At 44.0% G+C, this 14,285-nt stretch overlaps 1 protein-coding gene across 3 annotated transcripts in view; it reads left to right on the top strand.

Moving 5' to 3' along the window:
* The window catches only part of GNB1 (G protein subunit beta 1), a 76,791-nt gene that overhangs the window by 40,148 nt on the left and 22,358 nt on the right, over nt 1-14,285 (top strand). For 2 of the 3 annotated variants that reach the window (XM_070474148.1, XM_070474146.1), the window contains exon 2: nt 4,206-4,254. The exons of the other annotated variant lie outside the window; for it this stretch is intronic. The gene's annotated coding sequence lies outside the window, so the exon portion shown is untranslated. The remainder of the gene's footprint in view (nt 1-4,205; nt 4,255-14,285) is intronic. 3 annotated transcript variants of the gene reach the window in all.

Raw genomic sequence — 14,285 nt, 5'->3', positions numbered from 1 at the left:
CCTGCGTGCTCTTGCTGTCTTGGGTTGTGTTGGATATAGGAGGAGTCATTCCCAGGACCTTTCCTTGATCTGAAATTTTAACGTCATCAGTAAAGGAATTCTCTAGGTGTGTCTCTATAGAGGGTTTGGGTTTTGGATTTTGAAAAATACTGAAAAAAACAAACAATAATCATACAATTACTAGTATTTGGTACTTAAAATCTCATGATGTACTAGAATATGTACAAAGAAGTTCATCACAGAGATATTTAATATTGCTAAATTAACAACTACACTGAATCAAGACATTGGCTTAGTTGATCTTATCAAGACTGTTTAAGTGCCTAATCTTTGACATAATAATTCCATTTTTGAAAATCTGCTCTAAGGATATTAGCCTAGTACACTTGGCAGTCGAGCACCTTGACTAAGGGAACCAGGTGTCTGTGGCCCTGAGAATGGCTGAGTACCCCGCCCCTCGCCTTTGTGCACTGGCCTCTCTGCTCTGGACTGTGTTAGTCTGGTTGTGTTGGTCCTCTGCCTCCTAGGATAGTTTCTCATGCTTTCTCCTCTGCACTGTAGCAGGACCCACCCAGGCAGGTGGCATACACATTGGTTTTGTTGCCTGTGTTTTCAGTGTCTGGCACACTGTCTCACATTACAGGCATGGAAATTATTTGAGTGAATGGATGTTCAAGGGATTTGACTTCCAAGACCAGAGCTAGGAGGGGTGTGGTGTGCAGCTGTCTGTCCCTGCGAGGGAGTGGTGTGGAAACTTCGTGCTGCACAGGTTTACATAGCTGGACCATCCATAGAGGACCAGAGGGAGGGACACAGGGCTCACACCCCTCTTCCTGGAGGCGTGCCACTGGTCAGAGGAAGACTGTCTAAAAGCAGTGTCAGGATCGGCGAAGCGTTGTTTATTTGGGGTATTAAAAATGTTTGGTTTGCTTGTAAAATTGACTTTACAGTTGTGTGGTTTACCCTGTTGAATCTATGATTTGAATTTTATTTTACATACTTTAAATTTGACTAAAAGTTGATCTTTAAATGTTGGAGCCTTTTTCTTGAAGTTTATGTTTGTATTTTCCTCCAACTTCTCTTTCTAACTGGATTGCTTTCTAAGAAGATTAAAGAAGAAATACTCAGCATGTGCTCATACCACCCCTTACCTCCCCTCTGTAGCCGCACCCTCCTGGTGGGCTTCAGGGTAACTGGAGTGTCCGCAAGCCCACCTGCTGCCCAGGGGCCATGCTTCCTTCTGACTGTGCTGTGCGCTGCACACTCCCCTGTGAGCCAGTCAGCCAGGCTCAGTGGAGCAATCTGAGGTGCTGGGCTCTGAGGGGTCCAAGGTGTGGCTCACCTGCCACTGTGCTTTTGCCTCTGGTCAGTGTGGTGGCTTTGTAAAATGTAGGCTTTGAGTTTTTAAATCCCTGTTTGTCTGATTCCCTGTAAAAGTGGTGCTTCTGGTTTAGGATCACGTAGTCCTGTATGGATGTGAGTGTTGGACTATGAAGAAAGCTGAGGGCCAAAGAATTGATGCTTTTGAACTGTGGTGTTGGAGAAGACTCTTGAGAGTCCCTTAGACTGCAAGGAGATCCAACCAGTCCATCCTAAAGGAGATCAGTCCTGAATATTCATTGGAAGGACTGACACTGAAGCTGAAACTCCAAAACTTTGGCCACCTGATGCGAAGAATTGACTCATTGGAAAAGACCCTGATGCTGGGAAAGATTGAAGGTGGGAGGAGAAGGGGACAACAGGATGAGATGGTTGGATGGCATCACCAACTCAATGGACATGAGTTTGAATAAGCTCTGGGAGTTGGTGATAGACAGGGAACCTTGGCGTGCCACAGTCCATGGGGTCACAAAGAGTTGGACATGACTGAGCGAAGGAACTGAATATATACTGCTGTCTGAGACTGTGATCTTGTTCTTTCTACTGGGTTCTATGGGCTGGGCAGTCAGAAGAAGACCCACAGTTGGGTCTTGTATTCAGCCAGAAATGAGTCTGGGCAGGACTCCCTGTGAATCTCGGGCAGTGGGGTGGGAATGGGAGGGGTTTGGAGGTGCTCTCAGCACCCTCTGTAGCTAGAGGGTAAACACTCTTGGCTCCCACAGAATAGGCAGCTTGAACTGTTACATGCCTTGGGCCACAGGACAGTCTAGACCTTTGAATTAGATCAAACTGTGATACATTTTTCTGACTTTTATACTTTTGTGTTCCTGTCTCTTGATGTGAAAAATCCCTGAAAGGACTTGCATTTGGAGATCCAGTTGAGGGGAGCAGTCACCTTGAAGGAGTGGCTGTCACCTGGGGCCAGTATTGCTCTCCCCATGGAATGACTAGTGGTGTCTGGAGATTGGGGATTGTCGAAGCTGGTGAAGGGGTGCTGCGGCCAGCCAGCTGCTGAATACCTCCCAGGAGATGGGGCAGCCCCCACCACAGAGAACAAGCCAGTCTCAAAAGTCAGCTGTGCCAAGACTGGGTTCCCCTCTTAAATTTGATGTCTGGGTGAAGCCTTCAGTGCCCACTCCTCAGAGCTCCACTCAGTAGGTTTGTGAGGGTGAGCCATAGTCTACCCTGCCTCCCTCTTATTCCATACCTGCTGGTTTGGGTTTTGTTTTGTTTTGTTTTTATTTTCCCTCTCTCTGATCTTTTGGCCTCCAAGACATGTGGGACCTTTGTTCCCTCACCAGAGATCAACCCCTGCCTCCTGTATCCGCAGTGCGAAGTCTCCACCACTGGACCACCAGGGAAGTCCCTGGTTTTGTTTTCCATGCACCTTTAGCAGCACTTTTTCCTCCTCCCATCCAAGGTAAAATTCTTAAAACCATTTTGAAGTGGACTATCAGTGGCATTTTAGTAATTCACAGAGCTGTGCAGCTGCTGCATCTCCCTAACTCCAGAACACCTTCATCTTCTCAGGAGGAGCCTGTGTCCTTGTTATTGTGTAGAGTCCCTGCAATCCCTGCCTTCTGTCTTGGTGGGTTTGCCTGTTTTGGGTGTTCGTATAAACAGAATCATACAGTATGTGACCTTTTGTGTCTGGCTTTTTGACATAGCATAATGTTTTCAAGGTGTTGTCCATGTATCAGCACTTCATTCTGTTCTATGGACGAACAAGATTCCATTGTGTGGCTGGGCCTCATTTTGTTTATCTGTTCATCTGCCAATATTTGGGCTGTTGCCACCTTTTGGCAGTTGTGACTAGTGCTGCTGTGAACATTTATGTGTGTGGACTGAGTACCTATTTTCAGTTCTTTCAGGTGTATAACTACAAGTAGAATTGCTGGGTCGTGTGGTGGGTCTGTGATTAACTTTGAGGAATCCTCACACTGTTTCTTCCGTACTTTTATTGCCAGATAAGTAGTATGTGCTTGCTTATAACATATGCAACATAATTCTACAATAAAACTATTTTGTTAAATAAATGCCTTAGAACTCACAGTTCAGCTGGGGGACATTTCAGCTTGTTGATGCCTGTTCCAACGCCCAGGTTAGATGCATGTATGGGAGTTTCTAAACATAATAGTGAATTGATCACTAGGCAGGAGGTAACCTGCGAAACATCCCAAAGTGGCCCTTCCAGATAGAGTGTCATTTGGAGAGATTACCAGAGCATTTTAAAATGTATTGAAACTTAAGTTTCTGGGAAAGAACAAGCACGTAGCTCCAAAGAAATCTAGAATGAAATTTATTTTTGTGCTGGCTGCAGTATGATGAGAGGCAGGTCCGGAGGCTTATTGCCATGTCTTCTTCTCTGGCATCCTGGACAGGAGGTCCGTTTTGGACGGTACCGGGGCAGCTGGAGGGGTGGGCAGGGTGTCTGTCTAGGTGGACTTGCCTGCTCTGAGGGGACATTAACATAAGATCTTCTGGGGGAGGTTACTCTTAGAAGTGTGTTGAATTACAGTGATTTTTCTGTTTTTGTTGTTGCTGTAATTTTTCTGGTAACACCCCTTCCCCCTGATTCTTTCCAGTTTAATTCAAAGTACCCTGAGGCATTTTTAAGGTTTTTGTTTGTTTGTTTTTTTAAGAAATTGAGATCATCTTCTTTTTCACATTGAAGAACTTAATGCTATTAATACAAAGTACTGTTCAGTGATTTGGGGGAAAGAAATGGTGACAGGGAAGGGGTGAATTCATGGCTTCTTAAAGTGTATGGAATATTGTGTCTCACAACCTTAATCAATGCAAATACAGCCTTTTCTCTGTTGCAGACAATTTTACATGTTTGGGAGAACAGACCAGCAGCACTTCTGAATTAAGGTAATTTTGATATAATTTGATTTTATCAGTTTTTAAAGTAGAATGTTTACATTTCTTCAGGGTTTCTTCTTTTTAAGAACCGGTTTTTGTTAGTTTTGCCCATCTTTAAGCCAGTGTTGGTTTTCAGAGTAGACTGATCCAGAAAAAGGTGTTTTCTTCCAAGGCTCCCTCGGTTGTTCACATGGAGAGGTACGGTTCTGGAGATGATGGTCCACATTCTGGACAAGAACAGTATTTCTCCAACTTCTTCCAGGAGAAAGCTGGAGAGCCCCTTTGTAATCAAGTCTTAGTTGGAGTACCAGCTGATGATACAGATTGAAGGTGAAGCCATGAAATCCAGAAAAAACTCCAGTATGTTTGTACGAGGTGGGAGAAAGCAAAAGTGTCCCAGTTGTTAGGGGTGACTAGGTGAGGGCATCTAGTTCTTTGTGTTTTTCTTCCAACTCTTTGTAAGTTGAAATAATTTAAAATTAGAAAGCAAAACTAAATTGAATGAGTTAGGTGCTCGGACAGTTGGGAATCCTTATATAAAAGGTGAACTTGACACCACAGACAGGAATTAACCCAGGATTAATCATAGAACTTAACGTAAAGCCTAATACTAGAAAACCTCTAAATGAAAACATAGAAAATCACTGAGACTTCAGGTTAGGCAAGGATTTCTTTTCCTTTTTTCTTTTTTTTTTTGGCCACCATGCAACTTGTGGGATCTTGGTTCCCCAGCCAGGGATCAGACCCTGTCCTCAGCAGTGAAAGTATGGAGTCCTAACCACTGGACTGCCGGGGAATTCTGAGGCAAGGATTTCTTAGTGACATCAAAGACACAGTCCATTAAAGAGAACATTCTTAAACTGGACATGGTGACAAATTTTAAAATGCCTGCTCCTTCTAAGATACTTAAGAGAATGAAAAGACAAGCCACAGAAAATATTAACAGATTGCATGTCTTCTAGGTAACTTGTATCCAGAATAAGTAAAGCACTCTTAAAATTCATTATTAAGAAAACAGACAACCTAGTACAAAAGCAAGTGATTTGAGCAGACACTTCACCAGAGAATATAATGAGATAGCAGATGAGCATATGAAAAGATGGTCAGAATTATTAGCCATTGGGGAAATGCAAATTAAAACCACATCGAGACACCAGTAACCACCTATGCCAGTGGCTAAAGTGGAGAAGACTGCCTGCACCAAGTGCTATCGAGGGTGTGCCGCATCAGGCTCCAGTGCACGGATGGTAGGCGTGGAAAATGGTGCAGCCGTGTTGGAAACAGCTCAGCAGTTTCCGAATATGTTAAGTACATGCTTGTTATATATGATCCCACTGTTCCACTCCTGGTGCTTACCCAGGAGAGATGAGGGCAGGTGTCCATGTAGAGACCATGCTGAGGGCGCACAGCCAGAGCATGGGAGGGTGCGTCCTGTGGGATTCACGTGTGTAAAGTGACAGAAAGCAGACTTGTGGTTGCTGGGGGTGGGGGCAGTTACAGAGGGGCACAGGAGGCAGGGTGTGGCCATGTTGGTTGTCTTCAGGGAGGTGTGGTTTCAGAGGTGTGTTAATGTTTCAGAATGTATCAAACTATCTGTTTTGTTGTGTTACTTACTTTCAAAAAATATTTTTTAAACTGAAGGAACTGTTAGCATATGAGCTGATGAGCTGCCGGGCCTCAGTCTGATGAGTCCCTGGTTGGTTACCCTGGCAGCCACTGTTATGCATAATTCCACCTCTGTAGAGACCTATTTCACTGGCTGGGTAGGAAGTGTGGCAGGTGAAGGAAGAGGTGGTTTTCTGTTACTAAAGCGTTTCAGGTGGAAAATCCTGTTAACTGCTTTTGTAACAAGTTCTATTTAGTGAGACTTTGCTGTGGTTCAGTCAGGTGTTAAAGACCTTTTGTGGATCCTCATTGAGTCCTTGTGGCCTGTGAGGTAGGGATTGTTTGTGTCTCCATTTTCAGACCAAAAGCCAGTCTCAGAGGGGTTACACCTGCTGACGAGGCCTGGGGGATGAATGTGCAACCCCTGCCACGTGCAGCCACACTGCCTCCACCAGCAAGGCCTGCTAAGGCACGTGGGACACCCAGTGGAGTTCATCGTAGTTTGCCGGAAGTGAGTGTAAAGACAGATTATCTGCACAGTGGTGTGCATGTGGCACGGTGGAGAGCAGTCTTCCCCCAGCCTGAGGGTGGCAGCCTCTCAGAGGGGCCTCTGTGGAGTGTGTCTGACTTCCAGTCCGACCACCTTTCCCGTTTAGCCCTTCCTTCCTTCTGGGTGCGGGCGTCTTAGATGGCGTCCATTGTGTATTAAATTTGGTTGTGAAATCATTAAAGTGGAACTTCCTGACTCTCACAGGGCGTCTGGGGAGACCTGAGTACTGGGGAGAGGGGGTCTCCCCATGAACCATTGAGCATTTGGAAGCTGCAGAGGCTTCCTGGACGCACAGGTTGTGGGAGCGACAGCCTGCAGAGGTGGGCTCTGGGCAGCAGGTCGGCTCTCCCCTTTTGGAACCTGCCCACTGCACCCTGCAGCCCTGCCTGCTTGGGCTCCTCGGCTCCCACTGTGCAGTGCTGCCAGGGCCCTGGGGTCTCCTAGGTCTGCTCCGATGCTTTGTTACGTATAAATGCAAGGTGGACTGAGATGCATGTTCCTTTCTGGTTCAAGAATTTTCTTAACAGGCACAAAATAGTATTCATGTGCTAGGTTAAATAAGTCTGAGTTTTAAATTATTCAGTACAATAGCAGTATGTTTGCAACTTTTTAAAAGCTTTCTATAACATGCTTCTTATTAGATGTTTTAATGTTATGAAATGTAAATTCTTCATTTGCATTTTACTATTTTGAAGATAGAAAAACTACTATTTCCAAATGTGACATTCCATAGCAGCCATAATTACCTTCTGTATGGTGGTAAAACTAGATAGTGCCTTCTGAGTGATGAGCTTTAGTAAACAAAATAGGGAATGGGCAGTACTTGATACCATCTCTGTGTAGGGAGGATGGAGCGGCCTTACAAAAGGTACTTTTTTACTTTCTGTGTGCTCTGCAGTCTGTCCATGGAGCCGGAGTATTTTCCTACTGTCTCCAGGTACATGGTCGGTTTTTTTAAAGAAATTATTTTGGTGGGAGGAGGTGGCTTTGTGCAGCTTGTGGGATTTCAGTTCCCCAGCCAAGGAGCAAACATGAGCCTGACAAGCAAAGTGCCAAGCCCTGACCACTGGAGTGCTGGGGAGTTCCTGGTGTGTGGTTAGTTTTTGTTACACAGTAAACCCCTCTGGGTGCTTTTAGCCCTGTGATGGTCCCTCTCACTCAAGGACTGGTGCCAGGTCTTGAGAAACCAGGGAAGTGTGTGCTGGAGGGTGTGGGAGCCACTTCCAGGCAGCAGACCAGATGCCTGCATGGCACCAGGAGCTTTTCCTCTGCCCTGATGTCTGGGTTTGTGTGGATTTCTTAAGTTGATACACAGGTTCTCTGAAATTCAGTTTGCGTGGAAGTGGCTTTTAGCTGTCAGTGACTTTGTGAATTTATCTGTGTACATTTTATTATGATTTGAAAGTATAAGAACATTTATTTTCAAAAGGTAGTAAACTGAAAGGGCTTCCTAGATGGCGCTAGTGGTAAAGAACCTGCTTGCCAATGCAGGAGGTTATAAGAGATGTGGTTTCAGTCCCTGGGTCAGGAAGATTCCCTGGAGGAGGGAATGGCAACCCACTCCAGTATTCTTGCATGGAGAATCACATGGACAGAGGAACCTGATGGGCTGCAGTTCATGGGGTTGCAAAGAGGAGGACAGGACTGAAGTGATTCAGCACACACTGAGACTCCTCTTCCTGCTTAGAGAACATCAGCTGGGGGCCTGGAGCCAATCAGACCTTTGTAGCACTAATAGGTAAATTCACTTTCCCTATAGAGTTTATCTTGTATCTTTTTTTTTTCTATTTACAGAACTAATATACTATCATTGTATCAATTGATTTCTGGTGAGAGTGGTTACATTTTTACATTGTACTGGTGCTTCAGGGAATATGCTTAAATTGGCCTTAGATAGTAGATTGAGAAGGAGGCTATGCTACATTGTTGTAAATGTAAAGTGTGAGAAGCAAGTCTTCTCTGTATGCATTGTCTAGCAGTAAACACTAAGTGGGGGGTGTGCTTTTTCTTTAAAAAGTTGTATTTGGGGGACTTCCCTGGCAATCCAGCAGTTAAGACTCTGCAGGGTTTGTGGATTTGATCCCTGATCGGGGAACTAAGATCTCACATATCTGCCGTGTGGTTTGGCTAAAAAATAAATAAAATTTACATCAGAAAATTGAGAAACAGGAAAATCTCATGAGATAGCTTAGATGTTGGGGGCAGACTATTTAAATCATTGCATTCTCTTAAAAATGTTTTGTTTATTATTTTTGGCTGCTCTGAGTCTTCATTACTGTGTGTGGGCTTTCTGTAGTTGGGATGAGCAGGGACTGCTTTCTAGTTGTGCTGGCTTCTCTTGTTGCAGTGCATGGGTTCAGCTGACTTGTGGCATGTGGGATCTTCCCATACCAGGGATGGAACCCATGCCCCCTGCATTGGCAGGCATATTCCTATCCCCTGGACCACCAGGGGAGTCCTAAGTCATTGCATTCTAAGAAAATGTAACACAGTGTCAAAGAACATGTATTAACAATTTGCTTGGATGCTTTTTAAATCCAGAGCCAGCCAGATGAGAGTTCTAGATGTAATGGGATCTCCTATCTTAGTCTCCATTACCATCTTTTACTTACATAAAAGCTACTTATGGCTTACTGAGTGTTGAATATGTTGATATCTGCTACTTCTTAGAAGATAATGTAATGAATGTTTCATCAAAACTTACTTTTTATCACTGTTGAATCATATAAGCCTCCAGGGTCAACCATTGAGTTGTTCAGACAAATTTGGGCATTATTGGGACTGACTCTCACGAACAACTAGCTAACATGGCAGTGTGATCCATGTCAAAATACAACACAATCTGCTTGAGGAATACCTATGTGTCTATATTTTTAAAATGAGATACATGACAAATTTCATATATACTTGCAGTCAAACAGTACCAAGAAATAATGACTGTTTAAAAAAATTTTTAAGAGAATGTTCAAACAGATTAAAAGAAGAATATTACCTAAAATCACGCAGCTCGAACAGAACTCTCCTAGTTTTGTTTAACCTCCCTTCTTCCTATCAGAGTCTCATTTCCCTCAGAAGTAAGAAGCATGTCTAATAGTTACGGGTTTTAGCTTCATTCTGACAACGAACAGAAGAGCTGCCACTCCCTGTCATCGGATACCCAGACCATATTCAGGTTGTCCTGGTTTTTTCTGTATATTTGGATTTTAAATCAATTCAAGGTCTCTTAACATTTAAAAAGAAACTATTCTAATGGCAAATTGAAATATAGAAGAAGTTAATAAATAGCACAAGGAACTCCTATCACCAGACTAAAGCAATTACCAACTTCGGCCGGATGTGTTTCTCTGTGCCCTCCCATTTCCCTCAGTTTTTTTAAATCAAATTTCAGACCCACCATTTTATTCTTAACTCTGTCAGCATCTACCCCCCACCCCGGGGAAGCCTGGGGGTGCCCTGGGAGGAGGTGTCCTGTGCCCTGTCCCTCGCCCTGTGGAGTTGTGCCACCTCGATTCTGGAGGTTAACTTGGATTTGGGAATGAAGGAAAAAAAACAGAAAAGCTGGTGAAATTGGTTTAAATGCCTCACGCAAAACTCCTCTCTCCAAATGCTGCTTTATCTGGAGGTGAGGTGTGGAACCCGTTTGGCCAAGCAGGTCAGCAGACTCCTGCCCCTGGGGCACAGGATACCATCAGGGCTGCTGCTTCCTCAGGCAGTCAAGTGCAGCAGGGGCCCTGGTGGTTGGTGTCTTGGCCGCCTGCCCTTCAGTGGGCTGAGCCCGACTGTTCTTTCTTGGCTGCTTTGTGGAGGGTGCACTTCGTGATCTGATCGCTGATCACAGAAAGGCTTCTGGAGGCCTTTGCAGTGGTCTCGCTAGTGCTCTTTTCCACCTCGGCACTTGCACACCAGAGTGGAGAGTAAGTGGGTGGACGTCACCTTCCTTGTCTGTGCAGAACCAGAACCCAAATTATACTTTGATACAGTGGAGAGGACTGGGCTCTTGCTGGCTGTGAAGCTGCTCAAAGCCGCTGCTGGACATATCATTTCACAGTACTTGCTTTTACGTTACATTTCTGTGGAAAATGTTTCCTAAACAGGTGAAAGCTAGTGGCAGATGTGGGTCACAAAGAACAGAAGTGAGGCTCTCAGCAGGTCCTGTCTTAGTGGATTAGACTGATCAGGACGCTGAGTCAGCGTGGCCAGTACTTAGTTGTGACTTTGGCCCTGGAGGAGAGAAGGAACCTAGGCCACGTAATCGATGGTGGGCTTCCTGGAGGCTCTGGGGGACTGAGGACAGTGAAGAGAGCAGCAGAGGCGTCACATGTAAGTGAAACCTTCAGTGTTCTTTCGTCTTTGTCATCGAAGGAATATGAATGACATGTCCAGCCTTTGGAAAAAAGAGGAAAGTATGACCAGTAATTCTAACAAAAATGCTGTTCTTATGTTTTGGTCTTAAAATAGCTAAAATTATTACACACACATTTGTTTTTCATTTCACATATAATGAGCATTCTTCGGGGTTTTTATGCTGTCTTCGTTATTGTTATTAGTGATATTTAGTAGTTCATCCAGTAAAAAGTTAATATCAATTAGTTTGCTTTTTTTTTTTTACTGAAAAATGGAGGAAAAATTGTGAGTGCTTTTTGGTTCAAGGCCCAGATAACTGGTTAACTTACATATATACATATTATATACGTATATATATAATTTTTCTTTTCCCCTTATCCATCCATATATATATGATAATGTGAAAAATCAGAACTGCCCACTATTCCTGTGTTTCTCCAAAAATAACCATTAACATTTTCTCATGTATGTAGAAAAAAGATTCCTTACTTATAGATGTGTATTCTTTTTATAGACACAAAAGGAGAAGTTTCATCATTTATGTACATTCCTGTTACCCCATTTATTTCATTTGCTGTCTCTTCACAGAAGAGCATTTGGGGTGAACTTTCAGTTTGTGGGAGTTCAGAGTTGTTCTGCTTCCTGTCAGTTTGCTCTGCATGTGTGTGCATGCTCCTTGCTGTCCTTGGGGTGCCGGCTTCTCTTTGGGGGACCCCTGACTGCCTGGTCCTTTCATGCACATCCTGTGAGGCCAGTTTGGTGTCCATTAGCCCGGGAAGGAGGCGGCCCTGGATGGTGCCAGGTCAGAGTGAACCCCAGGGCCCCTGGGTGCCCCTTCATCAGGGAAAGTCCCTTTACAGACAACTTCTTCAACATGCAGAATATAGAATGTGGTTGAATTTTGTTTTAAATGTCTGCCAATAGATTTCTCTTTCTCACCAGACTGTGAGATAAAAAATTTTGGACTTTCTGGACTCTTATTTTTATTGGTAGTAGCCTGGTCGCTTAGTTGGTTAAAGAATCTTCCTGCAATGCCAGAGACCCAGGTTTTATCCCTGGGTGGGGAAGATTCCCTTGGAGAAGGAAATGGCGACCCACTCCAGTATTCTTGCCTGGAAAATCCAAAGGACAGAGGAGCCTGGCAGGCTGCAGTCCACAAGGTCGCAAAGAGTGGGACATTACTGAGCACCTTTTCTTTAAATATTAACAAATATGAATTTTGGGTCTTTGAGATTTAACTGTGGCCACTGATCATAGACCGAGTTGTAATCAAAAGGCAATATTAATAATTTAATGATGAAAGAAGTAGATCTGGTTTTCTTCTCTTTGCTTGTGGCTGAAGGTTGAAATCAGCAAGTACTGTTACTGCTTCTGAAATTTTGTGAGGTAACTGAGTTGGAGTTTGTCATTTTAAAGATACTTAGGTTTTCAATAAATTAATTTCTCTAGTTTGAAGCAATACATCTGGGTGATTATCATGTATATATTCTTTTATAATATGTAAAAAAATCATCTAGTTACAAGAAATATTTAATTTTAAGATTGCAAGAGCGATTCCACCTAATACTAGAATTTGGGTCTTGACCTGTTTATCTTGATCCTAGGAGTTTATTGGTTTTTTTCTTACTTTAAAAACTAGCTCAGCTTTTTAGTGTTTAAACTAAGATCAGAATGTATGGTTTATTGATTAAAACTCACCATTTAGTTCAGTGTACCTCATGATAATGTTAGCTGTTTTCTTCATGCAGATTTTGGAAGGATTGAAGGAAGTCGCTTATCCACAGACTAAGAACAGTTCTTTACTGATGGGGGCGGGGGTGTTACTGGGGCAAAACTACCCCCGACTCAGCAGACTGACTGTTCCTTATAATAATAACTGATCACATGTGAATGCACGTGCTCAAGAGGGTGGGGTGTGCAGCACAGTCTGGAAGCTCAGGGGCGCATCAGCACAGCTTTCTATTTTAAAATGATTTCGTGTTCTCTTGGCCCTGTTATTTCACACATTAATATTCATCAGCTGCAGTCCTTTGAGTTTATATGTGAAGATGAGAGAATCAGCCCAGTTATCGTGGAGGGTAACTTCAGCCGGGCTCTGCTTGTCCAGGGAGGTGCCGGGGGTCTGCGAGAGTGAAACTTACAGCACCCCCTTGAAGCAACGCCTCTCTCGTCACTGGGCTTGCCTCCCCTGCCTTTGACCGACCTAGATGCTTCAGCCCCACTTCCTGGCCCTACCCGTTAGTGCTTTCCTGGCAGTGGTGTGGACCTCCTTTTAGGGTCAGTGCTAGGGCCTTGCTCTCTGTGGAAGCTCAGCACTTCTGTGCTTCCTGCGCAGTGACCCCAGCAGCCAGAGAGATTTGTTCCGTGAATAGACCAGGGCTGCAGGGTCAGGTGAAGGCAGCAACCAGGATGTAACATGTGCTTTTCAAAGGTGCTTTTTACTGGGGAAAGTATTCTTATTTTTCTCAATAAATATGCATCAATACAAACCATATCACAATTACTTTGAATGCTTTTGTGAGGAAAAAAAAAGTCTAAAGACTATTTAGATTGGGAACTAACAACTGTGTTTCTTGGGTCATCCAGATAATTTCCCCCAGATGTGCTCCAGTCTCAAGAAAATAAAGGACCACTGTTAATTAAATATCTGGTGTATATTATAATAACACTGTGACTTTCACACAAAATCTAGGATGGAAGAATCTTCCCCTCTGTATTTGCATAGGAAATTGAGGCCCTTGAAATATGCTATGCTTGCAGGTGGGAGCTAATTGTGTTCTTAAGTGATAAAAGATGTTTGTAATTGTTTCTTTGGCTTTGTGATATGTTGGTCACAGTTAGGATGTACTTAACAGCTATGTTCTTGGTCAGAAATGCAACCCCCAACTATGGCATTCCCCTGGGAAAATATAGCTCTTGTTTAACAGGTAATTTTGTTTTGACAGTAATTTCAAGAATAATGTCTCATGAGCCTAGGGGTGGGGCTGGGACAGGAGTGGGCAGCAGGGTTGCTTGTACCGAGCCCTCTTGGGCCTTTGCCTGGAAGGTCTGTGGTGTTGCTTCTGAGTCTCCTGGGATCCCAGAGCCCATTTTGGTGGGAGAGTAAGTTCTGAATCAAAGGCCTGCTGGACACCAAGCTGAGTCCTTCTGGGATTGTTGTGTGACCTGCTGATGTCCTCTGGGCAGTCATGGGTTCAGGGTCATCGACATGCCTTTGAGGTGCTAGGTTGCCAAGTGGCCACTGTGCCCCATCCTGAACTAACTGCCCCGAGTTTTCACGCGAGAGCTGTTCTAAATATCACTCTTAGGTTCTTGAGTTTATAGTGAGGTCCAGATCCTCCATGAAAACTGCTTCTAGACAGACTTTCTCTCTTTCAGCCCACCACCACCTTCTGCACTGTCTGCTGGACACTGTCATTTTTTGAGGCTCATGTACTACAGTAGTTACACTCTGTTGACCCAGCCCTTGTGGGCATTTTACATGTTCTGATGAAGGCTAAAGAAAAGTTCTCTGACTTGTAATGAAACCACAGCTCTCAAA

Source organism: Odocoileus virginianus, chromosome 11, assembly GCF_023699985.2.
Source record: "Odocoileus virginianus isolate 20LAN1187 ecotype Illinois chromosome 11, Ovbor_1.2, whole genome shotgun sequence".
NCBI lineage: Eukaryota > Metazoa > Chordata > Mammalia > Artiodactyla > Cervidae > Odocoileus > Odocoileus virginianus.
This window is presented reverse-complemented; position numbering and strand designations above follow the sequence as displayed.